This window comes from Macrotis lagotis, chromosome X (genome assembly GCF_037893015.1).
Source record: "Macrotis lagotis isolate mMagLag1 chromosome X, bilby.v1.9.chrom.fasta, whole genome shotgun sequence".
Lineage (NCBI taxonomy): Eukaryota > Metazoa > Chordata > Mammalia > Peramelemorphia > Peramelidae > Macrotis > Macrotis lagotis.
In genome coordinates, this window is record NC_133666.1 from 635,622,013 (window position 1) to 635,646,530 (window position 24,518).

At 37.4% G+C, this 24,518-nt stretch overlaps 7 non-coding genes across 7 annotated transcripts; 4 read left to right on the top strand and 3 right to left on the bottom strand.

Annotated features, from left to right (window-relative positions):
* Positions 1 to 4,172: 4,172 nt before the first annotated feature.
* On the bottom strand, positions 4,173 to 4,244 carry TRNAM-CAU (transfer RNA methionine (anticodon CAU)). The gene has a single exon. It is a non-coding gene; the product is annotated as a tRNA-Met (tRNA).
* Positions 4,245 to 11,623: 7,379 nt separating this feature from the next.
* On the top strand, positions 11,624 to 11,696 carry TRNAM-CAU (transfer RNA methionine (anticodon CAU)). The gene has a single exon. It is a non-coding gene; the product is annotated as a tRNA-Met (tRNA).
* A 1,795-nt stretch (positions 11,697 to 13,491) lies between these two features.
* Positions 13,492 to 13,565, top strand: TRNAN-GUU (transfer RNA asparagine (anticodon GUU)). The gene has a single exon. It is a non-coding gene; the product is annotated as a tRNA-Asn (tRNA).
* A 453-nt stretch (positions 13,566 to 14,018) lies between these two features.
* On the top strand, positions 14,019 to 14,091 carry TRNAF-GAA (transfer RNA phenylalanine (anticodon GAA)). The gene has a single exon. It is a non-coding gene; the product is annotated as a tRNA-Phe (tRNA).
* A 3,020-nt stretch (positions 14,092 to 17,111) lies between these two features.
* TRNAF-GAA (transfer RNA phenylalanine (anticodon GAA)) lies at positions 17,112 to 17,184 on the top strand. Its single transcript has one exon. It is a non-coding gene; the product is annotated as a tRNA-Phe (tRNA).
* Positions 17,185 to 21,916: 4,732 nt separating this feature from the next.
* Positions 21,917 to 21,988, bottom strand: TRNAM-CAU (transfer RNA methionine (anticodon CAU)). The gene has a single exon. It is a non-coding gene; the product is annotated as a tRNA-Met (tRNA).
* Positions 21,989 to 22,270: 282 nt separating this feature from the next.
* TRNAP-AGG (transfer RNA proline (anticodon AGG)) lies at positions 22,271 to 22,342 on the bottom strand. Its single transcript has one exon. It is a non-coding gene; the product is annotated as a tRNA-Pro (tRNA).
* Positions 22,343 to 24,518: the final 2,176 nt, after the last annotated feature.

The following is a 24,518-nucleotide window of genomic DNA, read 5'->3' on the forward strand; positions in this document are numbered from 1 at the left end:
CTAAGTCGATGAGGTGACAACCTTCACTTGCTTCCGTAGTGAGAGGAATGTACATCAGTGGAATTCATATACTGATGAAATAAACTAGTCTAGTTCAACACAATCAGTGAAATCACAGGGTCCCTCTTTTATCTAGTGGAGGCTGAGATCTTGCTGCCTCACTGAAATACTGCTTCAGTCACTTTGGTACGGGATCAGAGTGAAGACTTGGAAACTTTTAGATTTGAAACAGTGAAAAACAGTTGACTTTACAATAGAATAGTAATCGAAAAGTGTCTTTTACTTAAGATGAAACAGCTCAGTTGGGAGAACATTAGACTGAACTTCTAAAGGTCTTTCAGTTATATTGAATGCCATACAAATTGTATCTACTCATCCTCAGGGGTCTGCTTTCTTCAACCTTTCTTTTCCTATAGAAACAGCGACTTTTCTTTCACAGTGACTTTTCTTGAAGCATGACTCTTCCTCTTTGTCCTAAGTCTTACTTTGGGCTGTTAGGAAGCCCTTCGTTTAAGTCCTGCCTTCTATAACTTACTTTCTGTGATCCAGAGCAAGTTATTTTATTTCATTTATACCCACTTTCCATAAAACCTACTGTACATGTTATTATGAAGATCAAATGAGAGAAAATATGCAAAGATGAACCTCTGTATAAATACTAGCTATTACTATTAATGAGAATAATAATGTATATAAAGAGATAGTAATAGAACACAGTGACTTTTTTTTTCTGGTTTACAACTCAAAGTTTATTGTTCCAATACACCCAAGAAGCTGCAAGCACTTCACATAGTGACTTTTGATGAATGCAAATTATTTGACCAAATGAATTACATCTGAGGGTATTGAAAGCTCATTAAGGAGCTCCTGTCTGATGATCTGAATGATTGGAGAGTATATACTATTGGAATTGACTAGGGCAGAGTTCCCATATATAAAAACAAAAAGCAAAAAAAGTCAAGGGAATGTACTGTGCAAATAATAGAACACTGAGTTTTAATTTTATTCTTGGAAAATTTTCATATAGGATCATATTCTCTGGGTCATTTAGTCACTTCCCTGGGATGGACAAAGAGGAGAAAATCTCTTAAATAAAACTCAGATATAGTTTATGTCTATAGTTTCCCCAAAAGTGAGACATATAGAAAAGAATCATATATATGAAGAGATAAATCATATGTATACAAAGATACTATATAAAGTAGCAGTTACAAGATATAGAGATTTTTAAATTTCCTCCACTATAAAGAAAAGCTTATATAGAGAAGTAATTGGTTAATTTGGATATATTCCTTAGAGCGTACACAATACTCTCTATTTGCTACTAATACATGTGGAAACTTAGTAAACCTGTCCTAGAAATGTGTGATAGAAGGACTATTTTCTTCCATATTTTGGAGTATGTGTAGATATTCTCTGACAGTTTTTTGCTGACTTTCTGCATGGTGATTGCAAAACTTATAATTGGCTGCTGAACTGGAATTAAGTGTGTATGAAAAAGGCTTGGTGAACTAAGACCTACTGTGTGAGCAAAGGAACTTGGGCCCTCTGTCCTACCATGTGGTCAGAAGAGTGATCCAAGGAAACTCTTTATGGTCTCTCTGAAGAATTTAGGAATGGATTTCAGGCCATGGGAGACACTGTCATCAAAGAATGATTTTACTTTATGGGCAAAGCGCAATTGCAGTAGTTCAAAGGAAATGTGGAAATTTAGAGATATCTCCACTTCAAATGTTCATATGGACTATTTGAGCCTGACCTGTGGAAGAGCATTTCAAGTGGCCTCACATTGGGCTGATCAGCTACAGAGGACACAATATAACTCCATTCTAACATAGTGATGCCAGTTTGGTCCTCTTTGAGTAGAGAAGACAATAACCATGGGTACCACTGTCTTTTTTTGTTTGTGTGTTTATTTTTTTTTTACTGATCATAAGTAAATGAATAACAGGAATGGAATTGACTCAATCTTTGCACTTTGACAGTTTGGAAAAGTCATCAAAAGTCCAGCAAATGAAATTAGTAACAGAATCTTGGTAACTGCTACAACCAGGTATGGTAAGGGAGCTATCCCTATAAAGGTACTTACTTGATCCATCCTGCCATAAATTGATCCAGTAACTGAGACATTGTGATGTTCAAGCAAAGCAGTGGTAACCATGAAACAACCATATGTGAACTTGGGATATGTTTTGCTGTAATTACATAAAATTTGACCTTACTCTCCCCAGAAAAGAAGATGATAGATGAGAATGTGATCCTAGTTGGGAGATAAATTATACTTCTATCCTTACTATATCCTTTCCTATAACTATTCTTTTGTAAAAGGTAAATTAATGTTAATTTGTAAAAAATAACAAAATGGAGATATCGTTTAGCAACTGATATTAGGGGCAACATTCTGGATGGGACTCATGAGTGATAATATTAGAACTAACTTCTCAGAACTACTATTAATATACTGAGGAGTCCAACAGACCTTGGGAAGCTGACATGTATATCTGACTGCAAATTGGGATAGTGGTCCCATAATTTTTGTCTACACTTAAACTACATAAAGAGAGTCATTGAATGTGTTAGAAGAATGTGACTCTACTCTCCCCAACTGGACCCTTAACATCACTCAGTCATAGAAAGAATTAATTAATGAACCTCTACTACAAACTTGGGAATGAGGCATAACTATAATTCTGCTTTTCTTCAGAGAAGCAAACTTCCCTGATACTTCTTTAGAGATTCCCATTTTGCTTCTGATCATCTTCCATGACCTCAATACCTAATCAGTAAAATGACAGCTGTAATAATAGCTTTCTTTTCTCTCAACCTCACCCCAGAATGGTTCTCCTATGCTGTGCCTGGCTGTGAGTATAAGAAACTGTTTTGATCCATCTTAGTGTGTAATTTACTCAAACTGCATCCTAAATAACATAAAGAGGACAAATATGGATAAAGCTGAAGCTTAATACTACCTAATTTTCTAAAGAAGTCACTAGTAATTGGAAAGTGGATCAGGAAAGCTGATATTTAAGAGATTGGTTCGGTTCTGGAGTGAGGAAAGAGCTTCCTTCCCCCTCGCCCTCGCCCTCCTCCCTCCTCTTCCCCTTTTCCACTCCATTCCATCCTCTGTATCATTACTGTCTTCCACCTCTCCCCTTTACTGACAGCTCTCAGAAGATCCTGCATGTGTGTTTGTGTGTGTGTGTGTGTGTGTGTGTGTGTGTGTGTGTGTTTGTAGAAATTATGATCAATGCATTTGGAAAATGTGTACAAAGTGTAACACCTGCAGACCTCTGGTCTCCTGGAAGGGGGAGGGACAGATGTCAATAGAGAGGACAAAATATTTGTAGCAAGAGATAGTCTGTGGAAACACATTTTAACTTAGAAGACAAAAATACCTTTGCTTGATCCACCGTATTTTAATAACATATCAGTTACTTCAAACTTGAATCTCTACAAAAGCTGCTCTTGGGTCTTTTTTTGGCAAGGCAGTGGGGTTAAGTGACTTGTCCAAGGTCACATAACTAAGTAATTATCACGACTATGAGGCGGAACTTGAACTCAGGTCTTCCTGACTCCAGGATCGGTGCTCTATTCACTGCGCTACTTAGCTGACCCCAAAGTTACTCTTATTTGAAAAAACTCAGCTGTCATCTTGGTCATATTCTGTGAGAAGTAAACGTAATCTGAGGGAGAGGGATTGGGGGAAAGGGGCTGGAGAGAGAAGAGAGAGAGACAAACAACAGACAAATAGAGAGAGGCAGAGAGACAGAGAGATAGAGAGAGAGATGGGGGCAAAGAGGTTGTGTATCATAATCCTACGTGATAGTGCAAAGGTTCAGAAGGAAATGAAATATCCCCATGTGAGGAGAAGAGAGGACCCTGACTACATAGAAGGTTGCACGAAGGGTAGTAGTCTATAATGAGATTGAAAAGAGTTTTAATTCAATGGTCTCATTTTGTTGTGTGATCACCACTCGTCCATAGCTCTATGGACTATAGGAGCCATGGATCCGGCCACGAGAACTCACGGCCTTTTGTGGCAAGAAGGGAAAGTGTTCAGAAAAATATCAGCGGGGCAGGTGGAAGAGTCTTACCCAACTCAACCACTTACAAATAGATTTTTTTCAAGAGGGGTCATTTCCTTGGCTTTTTCTTCAGTGGGAGAAAATTACTAGCAGAGGATGGTTTCGATCCATCGACCTCTGGGTTATGGGCCCAGCACGCTTCCGCTGCGCCACTCTGCTACTTGCCTTTCTTGGTTGGACTCTTTCATATTTCTTCCAGGTTTGCTTTATGTGACACCTCCCCCCCCTTTTTAAATTTCTCTGCCTTCGGAATTTTCCCATAGACTCTCATTTTTCCCGCCCCCCCCCAACCAGTAAAAAAATTTGAGGTGAGGGGACGCTAGAATGGAAGATGATTCTCAAATGAAGGTTACAGAAAACTCAAGAGGAAAGAGCGCGAAATAAATCTACTAATAGATTCGCATTTCCCTTCTGATTTTTTTTAAAGAAACGTCTTTATAATCAAAGTTTCCTTTTTTCTATCTTTGAAAGTCCTGTGAAGATGAAGGAGGTGGAGGTCGGTTGGGAAAATCATCGAAAACTCACAAAGGTCTTGGATTTTTTCCCCCTCCAATTTGTGCACAGATTCTTTTCTCTCTCCCACGTACATTTACACACAAACAAATCACTGCTGTTTCTTATCTATTTTTCTCTTTTTAAGCATCCTAATGGAGAATTTGGTACCTCTAAAAGACTCCTCAGTCACTTAACCCCACTGCCTTGCCAAAAAAAGACCCAAGAGTAGCTTTTGTAGAGATTCAAGTTTGAAGTAACTGATATGTTATTAAAATACGGTGGATCAAGCAAAGGTATTTTTGTCTTCTAAGTTAAAATGTGTTTCCACAGACTATCTCTTGCTACAATACACGAAGAAAATTGAGCTGCAATCATTCTTACTTGTCGAAGCACAATTCTCATAAGAATCTGTGACGAATTATTTTTTCCTGTGTTGAATTTTTTTTACATGAATAAACCAAAAATCCATGATGAGAAATTAGAGTATTGGTGGATATCTTTGTGTACAGGGAATCTGATGAGGACAGCTGATTCATTTAGAAGTTTCTTTTGTTAGTGATATTTCATCTTTTCCATGTTAGTTTTTTAAATGCTTGGTTTTCCTCTTATCATGGTCAATTGATGAATTTGCTTGAAGGATGTAGTATTCTATTTGCACAATTAGATCAAAGAATTCTGCTATTGTTTCCTTTTTATTACATTTTAAAAATTAAGGATCATAAAAGTGTGAGAATTTCAGATCCAGTAAAGTGATACTATTTAATTTAATCAAAATCTCTAGTTAATATCTCAACTTTGAATGTAAACTAACAAGTCTGATCAACAAGGAAATTGTTTGCCCAGGGTTATGAGCACATTGTCTGCAAATGTGAATTGAAACTAAATTACAAAAATATTGTCATGGTTACTATGTTTCTTTTAAAGTTCCTATTTTTTTCACTAAAAGAAGAAAACTCTTAGCAGTTATATTGTTAAAATATGATAGGCATCAATATTCCTTTCAGAGGATCAGTGGTTTCAAATTTCCCAGTTTGAAATAAGTACTCTAAGAGTATAAGATAAATTTGTGACAATTAGAACAAGTTTTAGTGTCAGATGTCCAAAAGGAAATCGCTATTACTGAATTGACTTTAATATTTGTACATAAATACTGAGGGTTTTGAGCATTATTTTTGTATTTGTTTAATACTTGTATAGTTCCAAAAATAAATATCTGGGAATCTTGTCTTTCAAAACAAAATAAATCTTTGTAATTCTGTAGCTGCAATCCCCCCCACCCCCAATCAAAAAGATGTAAAGGCAAGAAAAAGTGAAGTGAGAAATGGGCACAGGAGGAAAGTTTAACTTTGAGAACTGACCGTGGTTCCGAAATTCCGGGAATGAATTATTCAAGAGTATGGAGGGGCGGCTAGGTGGCGTAGTGGATAAAGCACCGGCCTTGGAGGCAGGAGGACCCGGGTTCAAATCCGGTCTCAGACACTTAATAATTGCCTAGCTGTGTGGCCTTGGGCAAGCCATTTAATAACCCCATTTGCCTTGCGAAAACCTAAAAAAAAGAGTATGGAAGTCAGAGAGGTGGAGATAAAGATCTGAGGTGATATAAACCTTTCTTCAGAGAAATCTCATATTTTCCTCACATAATCATATTATGTCAGATGTCACATAATTCTCCTAGCCTGGGGAAGCTTATTTTTCTTCATATGAGAGCTCTTATTCCCCCTTAGATTGTCAGTCTCTCCTGAAGTATGGAGGTCAAATATGACAGTCTTTAGGAAAAGGAAGAAGTACCCTTTTCCCTGTCTATACAGATGGGGATGTAAAGTGGGTGTAAGTGGATCTCTCTGTGGCTTCAGAGGCTTGTAGTTTGACTATTACATCAAAATCTTGATAATTAAAAGTGGCATCTGATTCAATTTCAATTAGCAAGCATGTTTTAAGCTCTTCATGACATTGGTGATACCAAGAGAAGAGTACAAAAAAGTCACTGCTCTCAAGAAATTTATATTCTGCTATAAATAACTCTCCCTAATCCCATTTCATTAAGAGAAGAAATTCTTTGTGCATCCAAAGTCACCGTTCAATTTTCCCCTCAGAGAATGAAGCTTCTATGTCCACTCACTCAGATCTTTTTTTAAGGCTCTATGTTATATCTTCTACCTTTCTTTGGTACGTGTTCCAACTGAAAAAAAGTTTTTCTCTATTTTCTTTTTTTGTATTACTATTTTATTTGTTTTCCAATTATATACAGTAGTAGTTTCTACCTATCATTTTCTGTAAGGTTTCCAATTGTATATAATAGTAGTTTCTACCCATCATTTTCTATAAGGTTTTGAATTCTACAATTTTTCCTCTACCCTCTTTTCCCTCCCTCTGTTTTCTTTGTTTTCATATTGTGGACCTTTACCTGGGGGATCTGGACTCAGGTCAGATTAATTCCTATCAGATGATGGAGATTTAGAAACACAGAAAGATAAAGATTGCCAGGACCTTAGTTATATTCTAGTTCCCATTTCATCCCTGATTTTTAAGAATAAGACAACTGAGAATGTGAGAAATTAAGTGACTTGCCTAGATAATATAATGCATTCTATCAAGACTAGAACCCAGCGGTCCCTTTTATGGTACTCTTCTCATTATATTGCATTGAGAAATCTCTGCTCCTGGATATCTCTCTTCTCTTTGCTTTATTCCAAAGGAATGGGAGGAAGGAATTATAGAAGATATTTTTCCACTTCTAACATTTTCAAGTTTCCAATCACAAATGATTTGATTTCTTCATTAATGTGTCACTGTCTCTCCTGAACTAATTCACTATTCCCAGAGTTGGGACTGTAGACCTCCAAGTGCCTGACCTTGTTAAGAGAGTCATTGGGAGATTCAATACTTGGGGTCAATGATTCTGTGTTGCAGAGACTGAGTGATTTCATATTTCTCCCAGCTTTCAGGCTCTGTAAAACGTTCAGGGATACATGAGCATTTGGGAAATTGCATTTTCCAAAAGGTTCAAGTCATTTTGGCACTATCTAGATTCACTGTGTTCCTCAAACCCTTTCAATCACACCCTGATGACTGAATCCCTCCATCCACCATTTCCCCCTTTGAGGGGATATATGAGGCCTTCTCTCAGCAATGAGAGAAGAATAAAGTCATCTTGTGTTTACAGCAATTATAAGTGTGAGAAGATAAAAAGGACAATGGTGATTGGGAGGGGATGGGTGGGTACCATGAATCTCTAAAACAGAGTTATAGTTGAAATCTCTGTGCTCTACACCCCTGACTTCAAGTAAAAGTGAAAACACTTCAGGGAGCCCATTCATCACAAGGTTCTAGGTTTAATAGTACAGAATCAGTTAGGGGATCAATAATGTTATGGAGTAGTCCACAGACACTTTGTCTAGAATTCAATTTACTTGTAGTCCATAGAGGGACAGGCCTGGAGTCACCAAGATTCATCTTTATGCTAGTTGTATGATCCTGGGCAAGTCATTTAATCCTTTTTGCCTTAGTTCCACATCTTTAACATAAGTTGGAGAAGAAAAGAGCAAACCACTCCTATATCTTTGCCAAGTATACCCCAGATGGGTCACAGAGAACTGAACACAAACTGAAATAACTGAACATGAAGAAAAATTAAGGGAGAATCATTTTCTCTAAAGTCCTTTCCAAAATCCTGCAAAAGTTCCTTTGAAAGGCGGGTGATAGGTTGAAATCAAAAAGACCTTTTATTAGATGAATGTTTAAGGAAAAGAAGGTAATTCATTAGGTGAATAGATTTAAATACAATCTTCTTTCTTTTTATTCTTATAAAATATTCCCTCTTAAACCCAAAGATGGATGAGTGGTCCTGAAAAGGGTTCAGCAAGTTCTCTCACCTGAACACCTATATATCCCACATTCGTAGAATGAACCCAAACTATCCCTACCATATAATCTTTCTAAATCTTGTTTTAGTCTTCTTGCTAAGTAGGTGTTTAGAAAATGTTTTTTTATTGTTTTATTAATGTTCATTAGGGGAAATGGCTTATGGTTTTCTTTCTCTGCTTTATCTTTTCCTGGTTCAAGTGCCAAGAGTATATTGATGTCATAGAATGATGCTTTTTTTGGTTTTCATTTAAAAATTTATTTAATTTTTCAATTATCTGTAAAGATAATTTCAGCATTCTTTTTTGTAAAGTTTTTCCTTTCTCCCACCCTAGCATAACAATAATCTGATTTAGGTTGTGCATATGTGCTCCACATATTTCCATATTAGTCATGCTATGAAAGAAAAATAAGAAAAAAAGAAAAACCACAACATGGAAAAAGCAAAAAACAAATTTAAAAAAAAAGTGAAAAGAATAAGCTTTAATCTGCATTCAGATTCCATAGTTCTTTCTCTAGATGTGGATGACTTTTCCAACACATGTCTTTTAGAATTCTCTTTTTAATCACTATATTGTGGAGACAAACTAAGTCTATCATAGTTGATCATCAGACAATGTTGCTATCACTGTGTACAATTTTCTTCTGGTTCTGCTCACTTCACTCGGCATCAATTTATGTAAATCTTTCAAAGTTTTTCTGACATCCTCTTGCTCATCATGTCTTTCAAAGCAATTATATGCTATTGCATTCATAAACCATAACTTGCTCAATCATTTTCCAATTGATGGGGTGTCCCCTCTCTTTTTAATTCTTTGCTACCACAAAAAGAGCTAAGAATATTTTTGTACATGTAAGTTCCTCTTTTAAAATGATCTTTTTGGGAGACAGCCCTTGTAGTGGTATTACTGCATCAAAGGATATGCAAAGTTTAGTCCTTTGAGCATAATTCCAACAGTGCATTAGAATCAGACCTGCATCCTTTCACAATGAATGATTTTGTTCTTTTTTTTGTAACTGTGTTCAGTATGGATGGCTTTGGGAACTAAATCTATATGATATAGGTCAATGCCTGACAAGGGCAAATATCTCTGAAAGAGATAAAGGAAGAAATAGAGTGAAATTCAAGAGTTGGGTTCTTTCCAACATGGCCCTCTCTCTTCTCACCTGTATAGCTGATTCTTTTTTCCACTTTACAGCTACTGCATTTCTGTTTTTAAATTCTTGCAGCTATCTACAACCAGAAACAGGTCTGTTTTCTCTGCCAACCCTCTGAGGAATTGCCTAGTGTTTTTTTATGAAAATAAAATATTCAAAGTGAGAAAGGTCAAGCTTTTTACTATTTATGAAGCAGCCTAGTTTTAGGACTATTACTTGTTGAGAGTCTGAACTCCTGAAATTCTTTATCTTCACTTTCCATCTATATTTTCATATAGATTTGCTCTTTCCCCCACCATTGACCAAAATATGTATATACATAATATGGTTCAATATCATTTGATCTTGGTCTTCAGATGTACAGTTTCTATCTATATTGTAATGAATCTAAACAATGATTTAGGAAATAATGAGATTTTCACTAGGAGCATCCTCTTTTTAAAATTTTTTAAAAAATTTTATTTATTTTGAATTTTACAATTTCCCCCCTAATCTGGCTCCCCCCCCACAAAAGGCAGTCTGTTAGTCTTTACATTATTTCCATGGTATACATTGATCTAAGTTGAATGTGATGAGAGAGAAATCATATCCTTAAAGGGAAAAAAATAAAGTATAAGAGCAAAATTTCATAATAAGGTAACATGCTTTTTTAAAATTAAAGGTAATAGTCTTTGTTCAAACTGCACAGTTCTTTCTCTGGATACAGATGGTATTCTCCATTGCAGACAGCCCCAAATTGTGCCTGATTGTTGTATTGATGGAATGAGCAAGTCCGTTAAGGTTGATTATCACCCCCATGTGAGCATCATCTTCTTGGTGTGCGTTTCCTCTAATTGATGACTTCTTCATTTTTGTTTATTCTGTTTTGGTTTTTTCTTTATGTAATTCTCTGGAGGATCTAGGGGACTCAAGAATATAGGAGTTATTTCTTCTTCATTTCTAACTCCAGGACAACCCAGACACTTTAAGTCGATGTCAAGGCAATCTCATTTCCCCAGATCCAAGGAAACTCTAAGAAGCAGGTGTTTTAAGAAATGTGCCATTATCGTGAATGGCAAAAAAAAAAAAAAAAAAAAAAATAGCCATTTCTTTTCGTCCTTCTTATTCTGCCTTCCCTACTAGACTTGAAGGGTCTATTCGGCTTCCTCATTAGACCCGAAGGAACTTTTCTCGAAGTAAAAGGGGAAAGAACAGAGAAGGTCCAAAGAGCAAAGAAGAAAAAAAAAAGAAGAGATTGTAGATCAAAGAGGTGATTCCAACACAAACAAACCTGGGGCACTGGGAAGGCTGGGGCGTGAGGAGGACTTGGGGCGGGGGGGCTTTCTTTCTCACTTAGAAGAGTTTTCGAATCAGTATGGAAGGTGGAAGAAGAGAAAGGCACAGGGATCGACTGTGGGGATTCAAAAGGGAAAAGAAACGACTCTACCTGCCATTGCCAACTTTCAGTCTATTGGCAGCTAAAGCACACAAATTAAATCGTGTAATGCAGGTTTATTTAAATGAAAAGGAAAGGTTAAGCAGAGAGATCAGAGATTAGAGAAGGACGTTTGACTTTTTATTTAGGGAAAAATGCAAGAAAAGTGGCATCGGAGCCTGGAGAAATAAAAGAGACGGACTGCAATCGACTGAGTTGAAGGGAGAATGCTTTGTAAGACTGGAAGATATAGTTTGCGTGACTGATATGAAGAACACCTAAGTTTGGACTCATCAGGAAGGGTGAGGGTGAGAGAAGTTTAGAGAGTTGGGTTGGAGCCTATCTGCCTTCAAATAGCTCTGCGTAAAATTCTGCAAAGCAAGGTTCTGTTCTGAAAGGGATCCTGCTCAGGAGACAAAGATCCAAGTCTTGTAAGCACCTTAAAATGGAAACGTGAGTAAAATGGATAATGGCGCCAAGGTTCTCTTTCAGAATGCTTAAAAACCTCATTATATTCAATTAAAAATAAACAATACAAGATAGAAAACATTTAACTTGAAAAATGACGTTTTCCTCTCAAGAATTTAGAGACGCTCTTATCTGCTCAACTGCCTTCTTAGCGCAGTAGGCAGCGCGTCAGTCTCATAATCTGAAGGTCCTGAGTTCGAACCTCAGAGAGGGCAGGTTTTTTTTTTTTTTAAGAGAGTTCCATAACCAATCTTTATCTGTGACAGAATGGTGAGGCAAGAGCAGTGAGCTGTGGATACAATCACTAATTTTTCTTGGAATCTGGCATCCAGAGAGACCAATTTTCCCTAGATATGCACTCACAAATTTACTTCACCTTACAGGGGAATGACCTGAAAAAACATTACTAGAAAAGAAAATGTGCAATGATCTGAGATTCCAGATATAGCCTTTTCTCTTCTTTTGCTTCCCCAAGATGGAGAAAAAATGCGAGAAAGAGAGTGGGGACCTCTTGGGTTCTGGATCTTTAAAAGATCTGATTTTAATTTCCTCATAAAGAGATTAAACTATGCTTTCTTTGCCTGGTATTTCACATACACCAGTCGGGTGAAATCCAGTATTTAGTCCTCCCTGAGAAACATTAGAAAGAGTAATGGCTTCCAAAATCTGTCAGTGAGTCAGTTTATTAAAACCAAAAAAAGAGAGCAAATTTAATAGGGAGGGAGTAAAAGTAACCCACTGAAAACACTGAAAAAGTCTGACCAATACAGTGGTACTCAATCATAATTGCAAAGAAAGGATCCCTTTTAATTTAATTTCATTTTTAACAAATTTATATATTGAAAAAGACCCCAATACCGATTTTTGAAGTCCCTAAGATAATATATTTGTTGCATAAAGGGATCTAAAATGAAAGAGTTCTAATATAAGCATTTATTGTCTGTGAAAAGACTTGTAGCAAAGAGAAGATCCTACCAGGGAGCAGAGAAGGAGAAAGAGTTCTTGGCTACTCAAAGGGAAGTGGAAAAGTGGTAAAATAACAAATATCTTGGCTTTCTGGCAGGAACCAGGATTAAAGGAGAGGACATTTGTAGACACAATATGTCAGGCAGCAGAATGTTTAGAAAGTCCTGAGCAATGGACAAACGGAGAATTAACTTGAATATTTTCTGATCAGCTCCTGAATAAGATCTTGAATCTGCAGCTTCTGTTCAAGGTTGTCCTTGATCTGATCAAAACTGGTTCTGTGGTTTCTGGCTATAGGCTTCTATTTCCAAATTCGACAAGAGTTCACTCCCAAAGGATCACTAGTATGTCAAGCAGGAACTTCAGAAACCTTCGGATTAGCCGAAGATTAATATAACTATTGTCCAGGGAAGTTCTAAGACAGAATACAGAGTCTAGATTAACAATTTTATCTAACTTTGAAGAAGAGTGGACCAAATAAAGAAAAAGACAGGCCTACAGTCTGGAAATTCTGAATTCTACCGGACTCACTGATTCAAGGAGTCTTTTTCTGTCTTTTGATTGGTCTTTTTCAAAACTTTGGATGAATTCAAACGTACTTTTAAAGCTATCGAACCTACCTAAACAAGAAATCTTTTTTTAAAATTTAATTTTATTAAAGATATTATTTGAGTTTTACAATTTTCCCCCCAATCTTACTCCCCCCCCCCCCGAAAAGCAATCTGTCAGTCTTTACTTTGTTTCCAATGTTGTACCTTGATCCAAATTGGGTGTGATGAGAGAGAAATCATATCCTTAAAGAAGAGACAAGAAGTCTAAGAGGAAACAAGATCCGACAATAAGATATCTGTTTTTTTTCTAAATTAAAGGGAATAGTCCTTGCACTTTGTTCAAACTCCACAGCTCCTTATCTGGATACAGATGGCACTCTCCTTTGCAGACAGCCCAAAATTGTTCCCCATGTTGCTAAACAAGAAATCTTTAAGGATCAAATTGCTTCCGCTAACATCTGAATATGACCTCATTGAAAAGCAAAACAGGGATGTCTCTGTGGCGCAATCGGTTAGCGCGTTCGGCTGTTAACCGAAAGGTTGGTGGTTCGAGCCCACCCAGGGACGGTCTTAGACTTTACCAACTACAACTTTTAAATCCGTTCAACCTTTGCTGATACAAATCTATAAATGATTCTTTGCTTTGTACTTTAATTTTTCACTCTACCCTCCGAGTTTTTCCTCATCTCTTTTCTGTACCTTTGTCTTTACATTCTTCTCCCAAAGCTTATCAGGGTACCCTCCACAGGTGACCAAGCTAGTGAACAATCCGTCTCTCCCTAGTATAAACGAGCTGGAGATAGCTGCGTAGTCGGAGATCGCAGATAATTCATTCTTTCTGATCAGACAGACGTTTTGATTGAGTTCTCTCTTTGACCCTAGGTTGGAGCAAAATTAGAATAAAATAGTTATTTGGTCAGTAGTCCCATCCTTTACCCCATCAAAATATTCACAAATCTTAAAACTTTGAAACTTTGACAGGTGTCAGAAGAAACGTAAAGAAAACAATCTTTTCTTGTGGCCGAAATAGCTCAGTTGGGAGAGCGTTAGACTGAAGATCTAAAGGTCCCTGGTTCAATCCCGGGTTTCGGCAAGGAATTTCTTTGTTTTGCGGTTTGCTCTTTCGTAGGCATTTGAAGGACTATGAAATTCTGTTAGAATTACTGCTGTAATTTTGCAGCCAAGTCTTTCCAGGCCAGGGTTTTTCAAAATCAGCTACTAACCTTTTATATCAGAGAGGTCTTCTTTCTATGTATTTCTACAGAAGGTGATTCTCACTATGCCCCTTTCCAGGGAACTGTCACAGGGCCACATTCCCCTCGTTACCACCCACCCCTTATTTGGAGGGAAAACACACTTTCTCAAGCAAATGTGTAGATTAAGGGAGTCTGTGTGTTTGTGGGGGTGTCGGTTGATTTGGGGAGAATGTCACATTTGAGGTTTTGGAGACATCAGGAAAAGGAAAGCAAAAATTCCTGGAATCATGCCTTATGTTTCTTTTCCATTTCTCCTGGCCTTGGAAGATCTTTATTGCCATTCCAGTTCTCATCTAAGTTCCTTCCTTGTTCCGACTGGCTGACTAGAATCGTGCAATATTTAAAGAGGTCACCCTCCACCCTCGAATTCAACCCAACCAATCCATTCCAAATTCCTGTTGTGCATGTGCAGAATCCTACATGTATAATACCAAAACAAAAAACAATCCCTACCCTCAAAACATTTCCATTCTACTAGAGGAGTGAGTGGGAAATATAGCATATGTAAAGAGAAATATGTCCATTAATTTTTTTAATTAGTGTTTTTTAAATTTATTTTTTTTTCTCTTTTTATCCCTCCAGAATAAGGGAACAAAACTCTTGCAACAGGTATACATAGTCACGCAAAGAAAATTCCCACACTGACTACATATATTTAAAAACATGTTCTGCATCTTGAATCTGCTATATCTTTATCAGCAGGTAGAGAATCCTTGATCACTGGTTCTCTGCTATCATGGTTGTGTTGATCAGTGTTTTTACATCTTTCAAAGAAAGCCCTTCTGCTTGTGAGATAGAGCTCTTTTGGAGAATTTATGGGAGAATATGGGTAAACATCACACACATATATAAGAATGTCAGGTTGGTTGTGATATATATATTAGAAGAGATAATACAGGAGTGAGCTCACATATCGATTGAAGTAAGATGTGACCCTTAGTTCTAGCTTGTTGAGATATTTCTGGATTTGGATTGTCACATAGAATATTAACTCAGAAGTATCTGTCATCTTCAATTTCGATAAGCCAACTGTTTTAACTTCTATCTAAAGTCATTGAAATGAATAGTTCTCACTATTTTCTTATTGACGATTTGGTTTTCCTACACAAATAATGAAATTCGATCCTCAACAAAATAGTTCATCATGGGAAACAACAATGACAATAATGGCAGTGGAATAAAATTTTGCTTGAGGAATCAAAGGAAAACCCTTCTATAAGTAAGCAATTCTCCATATTGTCTCAATAAATAATAGGCCTCTTTACAAATCTGAAGCAATAACTTTGTGATTTGCAGATAGATGAGGGAAACTTTTTGCTCAACCCTAAAGATTAAGACAGATAATTTAGAAGATTCCCCTACTAAGAACCCTAGTTTCTGAGAGAGAGAAAAAAAAAGTAATTGGATTTGATTGTGGTTCAAACCCAGACCTTTAAAAAATTGATAATGTAAGAAATCTTTCGATATGCATTTGCTAATTGACTTCTATATGCTGGGTCTGAAACTAAGAGAGATGCAAAGAGATACTTTAATTTGGGAATACTTATTCAGATGCCCTTTGCTTGCTATTGGCAATATAGTTGTGGTTGGGTCTAACTTTGGTGAGGAATTTTTATTATTAATCATAGAAATGATCTACTCTAACACCCTGTCCTATAAAGGAATCCTCTACACAGTCCCTGATACCTGATCTTTTAGCTTCTTTTGAACACTTGTTATGACAGGGAGCTCAGTACTTTAGAGTCAGTTCGTATTGTGTATTATCTGATTTTTCTACCTCTATTTAGTAGTGATTTTCCTTTCCTGAGGAAAGTTGATCCATGTTTTGAAGTGTTTCTGTATTAATTAGTTGCCTTCAGGAGCCATATTTCAATCTATAAAGTAGAATTTTTTGACAGCCCTGTGTTATGTTCCTATTAGATGATGGTATTTCCTTTTACCTAGATTCATTGAACCATTTCTTTAGTATTCTCTCCCTTGCAAAAAAGAAATAATTATATTGTGCATCTTAATTTTCAAAGTCTCATGTTCTTTTTCCCTTGGAGGTTAGTCTGCCAAATTTTTAAAAAATTAAAAATTCAATTAAAAAATTTAAAAAATTAAATAATAAAGAAAAGGGGAAAAAAAAACCCCAGACCCTTGGATTGATTACCCCTACTCTGTGGCTTTCTGGAAAGGATTGTGGCATGGATTCCCTCTTACTGTTTTTTTGTTATTCAGGTTGAGGGAATCAGAGTGTTGTTATTTCTCTTCTGGGACTGAAAAAATCGTGGAGATATTACCCTCATTCTTCTCGACCTTAGCATTAACTCCAGAACAGCTGATAATAGTGTTTGTTATCAACGGGAGTCAAATAGTCTATGTAAATTCCAAACTCAGCAAAGAGCCCAGCAAAAATAAAACAAAACAACACCAAGAAAACTAAAAATCCTACATTATACCTAAAGGAACATCTTGAAGATTCTAATACAGAAACTTTCAGGAATTACGTGTTTTCTAAATTTCAGCCCACTTTTCTCCTAGATTCCGTTCATAGAGATGGGAGGCTGTTGTATCAAAAGCTTTCTTAGTTGAAGAGAAGGTGCTGATCTTTACTTACTTCCATTTCGAGATGAATTTATATCAACTGAGTTCTGTGAACTGAGGAAATAACTAGTCTAGTTCTGCACAATCGGTGAAATCACAAGGTCCCACTCTTACCTAACAGAGACTGAGATTTTGCTTCCTCACTGAAATATTGACTTCATTCACTTTGGTGCAGGATGAAAGTGAAAACTTAGAAACTTTTAAATTCGTAACAGCGGGAAAACAGTAGATTTTACACAGAATAGTCATCAAAAAAGTCACGAAAAAAGGAGCCGAAATAGCTCAGTTGGGAGAGCGTTAGACTGAAGATCTAAAGGTCCCTGGTTCAATCCCGGGTTTCGGCAATCTTACTTCTTAGTAGTGGCAAAAGTGGCTTTTTTTGCTTCACCCCTCTGACTTTTTTTCTCAGTTGTTTTGGTTGGAGCATGATTCTTTGACTTTGTCCCGGGTCTCCTGAGTTGGACTGTTGTCAGGAAGACTTCAGTTTAAGTCCTGCCTTAGATAACTTACTTTCCTTGACGGTGGGCAAGTCATTTTACTTCATTTAAACCTTGTCCTCCCATAAATTCTTCCTCATTGGTTATTGTGCAGATCAAATGAGAGAAAATACACGATCATAAAATAATATATGAATAATGGCTATTATTAATACTAATAAGAGAAATAATGTATATATAAAGAGATGAAATAGAGCACTTAGTTGCTTTAATGAAGGCAAGTTATCTGACCAAATAAATATCATCAGAGGATATTGATACATTCTAAGAAATCACTAAGGAACTTCTGTCCGATCATTTGAAAAATTGGAGAGTATGTACAATTGGGATTGACTAGGGCCAAGATCCCAATATTCAAAAACAAAAAAGAAGAGTGTACAAATTATAGAACACTGAGCTTTAATTTTATTTTTGGAAGACTTCTAGAAAGGATCATATTCTCTACTTCATTTTGTCTCTTCCCCAGGATGGAATCAAAGGGGAGGGAGGAATGTCCCTTGAAAAGACAGAAAACAATGTTAGATATAGGGAATTCAGGGAAGCCTGCAGGGATTTGCATGAACTGATGCTGAGTGAGATGAGCAGACCAGAAAAAACACTGTACACCCTAACAGTAACATGGGGACAATGATTAACCTTGATGGATTCCCTCATTCCATCAGTGCAACAGTCAGGAACAATTTGGGGCTCTCTGCAATGGAGAATACCATCTGTATCTAGAGAAACAACTGTGGAATTTGAACAAAGACCAAGGACTATTACCATAAATTTAGGGGGAAAAAAAACCTGATTTCTTTTTGTCTGATCTTGCAGTCTCTTACACTTGATGTTCCTTCCCTAAGGATATGATTCTCTCTCATCACACTCAATTTGGATCAATGTATACCATGGAAACAATGTAAAGACTGACAAATTGCCTTCTGTGGGGGTGGGGGGAGGGAAGTAAGATTAGGGAAAAAATTGTAAAACTCAAAATAAATAAAATCTTTAATAAAGGAAAAACTTAGCTATAGTTTGTCTATAGTCTCCCCAAAAGTGAGACATTTAGAAAAGAGTCAAATAAATAGACTTCTATAAAAAAATCAGATAGATACACCTCTATAAAAGAAATGCTTACAAAAAGAGGGGACAAGTTAATGAGGATATATTCCTTATAGCACACACAATATTCTCTGTCTGCTACTAATACTTGTGGAAACAGTAAATCTGTCCTGGAAATGTATGATAGAAAGGCTATTTTTTTTTACATATTTTGGAGTAATAATTTGATTGTTTCTTGCTGGCTTTCTGTATGGTGATTACAAAACTTATAATTGGCTGCTTAACTGGAATTAAGTGTGTTTGAGAAAGACTTGATCAAACAAATTCTCTTTTTATCCACTGAGTGAACTGAGAACTTCTGTGTGCCTTAAGGTGAGGTAGGAACTCAGGCCTTCTATCCCCACCATGTGGTCAGAAGAAGTGATACAAGAACACTCTAAAGAACTTTGGAATGGATTTCAAGCCATATTAGACACTGGCAAAGGACTAGCATAGCCTATCTGCTTCAAAGAATTCATTTTGCTCTATGGGCAAAGCACAATTACAGTAGCTCATAAAAAATGTGAGATTTAGAGATTCCTCCAGTTTAAATATTTGGACTATTTGTGCCTGACATGTGGAAAACATTCTAAGTAGTCTCATATTGGTCTGATCAACCACAGTAACAGTTATACACACTGTAACTCTCTTCTAACACAGTGATGCCATTTTAATCCTCTTTGAGTTCAAAAGACAATTCGTCTGTGAACTCATGATACCACTGTCTTTTTTATTTCTGTGTATTTTTTCCCTGATCATAGATGACTCAACCTTTGCACTTGGAAGACTCATCAGAAGTCCAACAAATGAAATTAGTAAGAGTCTTGGTAGCTGTAATTGCCAGGTATGGGAAGGGAGCACTTACCATAAATAAAGGCACTTACTTGCATACCAAGAAAATACAGGTACTCCATCAGCCAGCACCATACCATCCATATGGGGGACCACTGATTACAGAAAATGTAGAAGTTTTGAGTACTGTGGACAAATTCATTTACCTTGGCAGTGTCCTTTCCCAGGAGGTACACATTGCTAATGAGGTTGACATTCACATTGCCAGAACTAGCTCAGTATTTGGAAGACTCCAAAATAAAGTATGGGAGAGAAGAGGTATTAGATTGACTATCAAACTGAAAGTCTAGAGAGCCATTGTACTGACCTCATTGCTAAATGCCTGTGAAACTTGGACAGTCTACTAATGTCATATCAGGCAACTGAATTGCTTCCATTTAAATTGTCTTAGGAAGATTACAGAGATCATCTGGCAGGAGAAGATACCTGAGATCCTTTTCCAAGCTAAACTGCCTAGCATTCCAACATTACTATAGAGAGCAAAACTACTCTAAACATACTGTTAGGATGTCAGATGTACACTTACCAAAAAAAATCCCAAATTATTTTATGGAGAACTCATTTATGATCTGATCTGTCACAGTTGAACAGTGTAATTTTTCTCAAATATAGTGATGTCATTTTGGTCTTCAGTAAGGAAGGACAAGAACCAACCAACCAATTAACTTACTTGCCCCATCTAGCATAATCAAGTCATTGTGACTTTCTAACAAAGCAACAGCTTGTCCATCAACTATGCAACAAATGAGTGAACTTGGGAAGGGAGATGTTTTGTTGTAACCACATCGTAAACTACAAATTTAACCTTAATCCCTCCAGAAAGTAAGGTGGTAGATGAGAATGTGATCCTAGTTTGGGAGAAAAATTATACTTCTGTCCTTACTATATCTTTTTTGTAACTATTACTTTGTAAAAGGTAAATTGATGTTAATCAGTTCAATAACATCATGGCAATATCACTTAGCAATTGATATTGGGGGCAACATCCTGGATGGGGGCTCATGAGTGATTGTGTTAGAATCCAAACCCTAACCTCTCAGAATTACCATTAATATACTAAGGAATCTGTCAGACCCTATGGAGCTGACCTGTATTTCTCAGTGCAGATTGAGATAGTTGTCCCATAACTTGTGACTACATTTAAAATACAAAAAAAAAAAAAGAGTCATTGAATATATAGAAGAATGCGACTCTTTTCTTCAAGGCCTGGACCCTGTTATATAATGCTGGAAATGCTTCAGACTTAACAATCACTCAGTCATAGTAAGAAGTAATTAATGAACCTCCACTACAAGCTTGGGGATGAGGCATAATTATAATTCCACTTTTCTTCTGAGAAAAGTTCTGTTCTTCTTTAGAGATTCCCATTTTGTTTCTGACGTCTTCCATGACCCCATCACTTTATCAGTAAAATGGCAGTTGTAATGATACCCTTCTTTTCTGTAAATGTTTCCCTATCTTTTCAGGTGGAGTGCATATTCCACTGCTTGCCTGTGCTCCCACTGCACATGTTGCCTTACTAGGTCTACCAAATGGACGTCTATACTCTCCTATAATGTGGTTGCTTATAAGAATGAAGAAACCATTTTGATCTATTTTAATGATCCTAGTGTGTAATTTGTTCAACCTCTAGCCTAAATAAAACAACAATAACAAGTAAGGATAAATCTGAAGATTAATACTACCTAATTTTCTAGAGAGGGCACTAGCAATTGGAAAGGTGATCAGGAAAAGCTGATTGATCCTTAAAAGATGGGTTGGGTTCTAAAGTGAGGAGAGGGGGTTGGGGACAGCTGGAGGTATCCCTAATTCTCCCTTTTCCCTCCTCGTCTTTCCCTTCCCCATCCCATTTCCTCCTCTACATCACCAGTCTTCCAACCCTTCCATCTCCTGATGGTTATCTGGGGATCCTGCATGTGCATAGGTGATCGATGCATTTGGAAAAGGTGTTCAAAGTGCGCCCTCTCGCCTCCAGGAAAGGGAAAAAAATTGCTCGACTATGGAGAGGACCAGATATTTGTGTCAGGAGACAGTTTCTCAGAACATTCCCATTACTATAGCTTTGATCTCTGTTGCTTAGAAGAACTTTGTCTTAGAAGACAAGATACTGATCCACAGCACTTGGTAATATTTTAGTTATTTCAAACTTGTTCTGTGTAAAAGCTAATCTTGTGTGAAAAAAATCGAACCTGTCACCTTGGTCATATTCTGTGAGAAGTAATGGTAATTTGAGGGAGGTGGGGGGGGGGGGAGTGGGAGGGAGAGAGGAGAGACAGAGAAGTAGAGGTAAGGAGGCTGTGATTTATAATCACATAGGTTCAGAGGAAGATAAAATATCCTATGAGAGAGCAGAGAGGACACTAGTTACATTGAAGGGTGCACGAAGGCTACCTGCAAAGAGCTATTAATTTAATGGTTTCATTTTGTTGTTTGATCGTCATCTGTCCATAACTATGGACCTAGGAGCCATGGATACGGCCTGAGGACTCACTGCCATTTCTGGCACGAAGGGAAAAGCATTCAGAAAAATACATCGAGGACAGGTAGAAAAGGCTTACTTTACGCAACAACTCAATTAACAAATAGATTTTTCAAAAGAGAGACTCTTTCAGTGGTCATTTTGTCTTTGGGAGAAAAAAAACCTTGTTAGCAGAGGATGGTTTCGATCCATCGACCTCTGGGTTATGGGCCCAGCACGCTTCCGCTGCGCCACTCTGCTACATGTTAGTGCTCTAGAAAATTACCCTTCATCTCTTACTTTTCTGTCAGGTTTTCTTTATGTAGACTTCATCAGTGAAGTGAAATGTCATATTTAAGATTCCTGGTGGACAGAGAAGAAGACTAATGATCCAGATACTGGAGCGGTGTACAGGAACAGGAGGGAGGTGGGTTGTGAGTGTTCCAACTCAAATTTCTGCAGTACTCACAATAGAACTCTTTTGCTCGGGCTCCTGAATGTGAGAATTAAGCATGGTTGAGTGGAAGGCAAAACAACAAAAAAGGGCTCGTCCGGGATTTGAACCCGGGACCTCTCGCACCCTAAGCGAGAATCATACCCCTAGACCAACGAGCCAACACACTAGAATAAAAGTTGATTATCCAGAGAAATTCATCAGTATTGTACATGAATTCCAAGAAGGCATGCTTGCCCCTGTTCTAGGTAGTAGAAGATGCTCTCCAGACTTCCCAAGCCACCAATGGAGTGAAACAAGGCTATGTCCTTGCTCCCATGCTTTTTAAGCATGTTTTCAGTCATGTAGTCAAACGCCTTCACTGAGGATGAACACTGCTGGCTATCAAGTTCAGCTAACACTCTGTTGGCAAATTCAACTTGCAAAGGCTACAGTTAGCCAAGACCAAAGTGGAGGAAAGTTGGTTCATGATCTTCTGTTTGCAGGTGACTGCACTCAACGCAGCTTCTGAAGCTGAGATGCAACAGTGTAGATCGATACTCTGCTGCTTGTGCTCATTTTGGTCTAACAATTACAACCAAGAAAACACAGTGTTCCACCGGCCAGCACCACACCATCCATAGGTGGAATCATCGATTACAGCAAATGGAGAAGTTTTGCGTACACTGGACAAGTTCTTAACCCTGGTGGTGTTCTTTCCAGGGAGGTACACATTGACACTGAGGTTGACACAAGCACTGCCAGAGCCTGCTCAGTAATGGGGAGGCTACAAAGATTGTGTGGGAGAGAAGAGGTATATTAGACTGACTACCAAACAGAAGGTCTACGGAGCTGTTGTGCTGATCTTAATGCTATATACCTGTGAAATCTGGATAGTCTACCAGCACCATGTCAGGAAACTGAATCGCTTCCATTTAAATTGCCTTAAGAAAATTCTGAAGATCTCCTGGCAGGAGAAGATACCAGACATTGAGGTCATTTCTTGACCTTTCATTCTTACCTAACATTCCACACAGAGAGCGCATCTCTGATGGTCTGGCCACGTTTTTAGAATGCCAAATGTATGCCTGCGGAAAAGACTATTTTGTGGAGAACTCACACAGGGCAATTGCTCACAAAGAGGTCAGAAGAAGCAATAGAGATCCTGAAGGTCTCTCAGTAGAGTTTTAGAATTGATTGTACTACTTGGGACACACTGACACAGGACTGCCCAGCATAGCGTGCCCCATTGGCGAGGGTGCTATGTGCTCTATGAGAAGGGCAGAATTGAAGCAGCTCAAAGAAAATGTGACATGCCTAAGTGTGGAGTACCCTCTCCAGGTATTCACATGGACTATTTGTGTCCAACCTGTGGTAGAGCATTCCGAGCTCCTCCTGTTCTGATCAGCCCCGTTGGACGCACTGTAATTTGTCTCAAACATAGTGAGTGATTTCGTTTTAGTCTTCTTCCGTAAAGAAGGTCAAGAACAAACCATGTGGACTTAAGCTTCTCTGCCTTTGGAGTTTTCTAACAGACTCACTTCTCCCGCTTAGTAAAATGATTGGGGGTGAGGAAAGGATAGAATGAAGAATGATGATCAAATGGAGAATGGAGAAAGAAGGTCACAAGGAAAGAGCTAAAAGAAATAGACTAATAGACTCACATTTCCCTTTGATTTTTTTAAAAAGGAACGTCTTTATTATTAAAGCTTCCTCTCTATCTGTGAAAGTCGTTCATAGCATTATGCACTATGAATATGAAGGGACAGGGGATCAGCTGGAAAAACCATCGAAAACTCAAAAGGAGCTTGAATTTTTTTCCCTCCAGTTTGTCTACAGACCCTCTTCTCTCTCTCTCTCTCGTGTACCATCTATGCACAGACCACTGCAGTTTCTTATGTATTTTCCTCTGTTTTTAAACATCCTAATGGAGAATTTGTTATTGTCTATAAAAAGAATAGTCATTTGCCGCATTTTTATACGAATAACCCAAAAATCCTAGATGAGAAATTGCACTGTTGATGTTTTTTAAACAGGGAATCTGATGAGGACAGTTGATTCGTTTAGAAGTATAACTAGTGCTTTGATGATAACAATAATTTTCTTTTGATAATGATATTTCATCTTTTCCATGCTAGTTTTTTAAATCCTTGATTTTCCTCTTGTCATGGTTAACTGCTGAATTTGCTTGAAGGATGTTCAATACTGTTTAGGGAAGAATACGATACTATGCACAATTAGAACAAAGAATTGTGCAATAGTTTTCTGTTTTTAAATTATATATTTAAAAAAATTTTAAATTACAATTTGCTAATTTTTTAAAATGGAAGGTCATAAATGTGTGAGAACTTCAGATCC